This window comes from Formica exsecta, unplaced genomic scaffold (genome assembly GCF_003651465.1).
Source record: "Formica exsecta isolate Colony F162 unplaced genomic scaffold, ASM365146v1 scaffold694, whole genome shotgun sequence".
In the NCBI taxonomy this organism is placed as follows: Eukaryota; Metazoa; Arthropoda; class Insecta; order Hymenoptera; family Formicidae; genus Formica; species Formica exsecta.
The window spans coordinates 9,819-12,253 of record NW_021853460.1 but is presented as its reverse complement, the minus strand read 5'-3'; the positions used below and the strand labels follow the sequence as shown (position 1 = coordinate 12,253).

The window sequence follows — 2,435 nt, the reverse complement described above, 5'->3', positions numbered from 1 at the left end:
CGCTCTCGCGAGAGTTTCTAGCAAGAAGCTCTTAATCAATATTTCCAAACCGCGAAAAAGGGCAGTCATTAACAGGACATTTGAAGATCTCCGTCGGAGTCGCGGAATACGTGCCGTCGCTCGCTCCTATTATTCAAAATTAAACGAATATTGAAAACAATCTGCAATCGAGTATTTTCTAAACATCTCCTTTTCCTCCAGCGGATCTACGGATTCGCGTTACACACCGCTTCTCGCTCATCTCTGAGCGTTTCTCAAGATTCGGGCAATCTCGTCGAGGTCGACTCCCGAACAATAATTATATGTTAAATGAAGAAATTCGTGCAAATGTGAAGAAAAAGTTACTCAGAATTATGTCCTTGACAACATATGTCAAGGTCAAGGTCATTGGGGCTGGGTCCCCTATTCGCTATATTTACCAAAAAAAATATATTGAAAAAAACACAGCGGTAACTGCACCAACCGGTATAGCAGCTTTTAATATTGATGGACTTACTATTCATAGATTATTTAAATTACCGGTAGAACATGGCCGTACTGCCAAATATAAACAACTTTCTGATGAAATCCTTAAATTATACGGGAGGAACTTAAGAATGTTGTTTTAATAATTATCGATGAAGTTTCAATGATTTCAAATATTACTTTAATGTACATATATCTTCGATTAACAGAGATATTTAATACCATGGATTGCGATGGATGGTTTGGCAAAAAACATATACTTCTTTTTGGAGATTTATTACAACTTCCACCTATGCATGAAGATCCGATAATATTAAAGAATTAATGAAAAAAAAAAATATCAGAAATTACAAAAAATGAAGATGAAAATGACTGTCTTGAAAATGGTGCATTAGAATGTGTTCCTGTCGAAGTTGAAGGAGCTATGAGGGACTTTAAAGATGTTGGCAATAAATTTGAAATTAATGTCGATGAAATGGTGACGCAATTAAATATTGATCAAAAACGAATCTTTGATAGAATTACTGCTGGTATATCTGATGATAATAGTGAAGTTCTTAGACTTTATGTAAGCGGTGAAGGTGGTACTGGAAAGAGTTTTTTGATAAAAACTATTAGATGTTGGATTAAAAAATATATTGAGAAAGACACAGCGGTAACTGCACCAACCGGTATAGCAGCTTTTAATATTGATGGACTTACTATTCATAGATTATTTCAATTACCGGTAGAACATGGTCGTACTGCCAAATATACACAACTTTCTGATGTAGTTCTTAAAATTATACGGGAGGAACTTAAAAATGTTGTTTTAATAATTATCGATTAAGTTTCAATGATTTCAAATATCACTTTAATGTACATACATCTTCGATTAACAGAGATATTTAATACCATGGATTGCGATAATGGATGGTTCGGCAAAAAACATATACTTCTTTTTGGAGATTTATTGCAACTTCCACCTGTGCATGAAGATCCGCCTTTTATTGAATTATCAAAATTAAAAATTGAGAAATACATTGGTGCAATGGGTTCTGTAAATTTATGGTCTTTATTCAGTTATGAATACTGCAATGTTAAATCGTGTTTCTTCGGATAAGATAGAACTCGTTGCTCAAGATCTGGCAGAATGTGCACCATATTTAAAGAAAAAAGTTATGAAGATATTAAATAAAGATGATGAAGATAGTTCTCGAACAGCTGGATTAGCAAGAATCATAACTGTCAAATTAGGAGCACGTGTAATGGTTAGAAGAAATATCGATGTTAGTTTAGGTCTTGTAAATGGTACGATTGGTACAATTACATCAATTATACGTAGCGCAATTGACAATGAAGTAGAAAAAATTAAAATAATAGTGTCATCAGGAATAGAGCATATTATAGAACGTTTAAATGTCAAGTTTGAAGTAATGGATAAAGCATTTGTTATAAGAAAACAATTTCCTATATGTCTAAGTTATGGTATGACTATTCATAAAAGTCAAGGCCTGAGTTTAAAACATGCTGTTGTGGAAGCTGGAAATTCTATATTCAGTTGTGGACAAGTATATGTCGCTCTTTCACGAGTGACTACCCTGAGTGGATTGCACCTTATAAATTTTGATCCCTCTTCTGTAAAAGCAAATGAGTTAGCTATAATAGAATATAATAGATTGCGAACACAATACAGGCCAGATCTTATACATATTAATATTTTGAAACAACGTGTTCACAAGATTCGTGATACAATTTGGGCAATATCATCAAAAAATATCTTGGAATGTCAAGTTAATGATAAGGATATTAATGATTCTACTTTATGGCATATAAGACTTCCAAAATAAGGACTTCCAAAATAAGGACTTCCAAATGTTGATAATATATCTTGCTATGCTAATGTTTCAATTCAATGTATACTTCATTCTTCTATTCTCAGAAAATTGTTGCTTCGTCTTGAGCATAGGAATATTATAAGAAAATTTATT

At 32.9% G+C, this 2,435-nt stretch overlaps 1 pseudogene; it reads left to right on the top strand.

Moving 5' to 3' along the window:
• The first annotated feature begins 810 nt into the window (after positions 1–810).
• On the top strand, positions 811–2,294 carry LOC115243154 (annotated as a pseudogene).
• Positions 2,295–2,435: the final 141 nt, after the last annotated feature.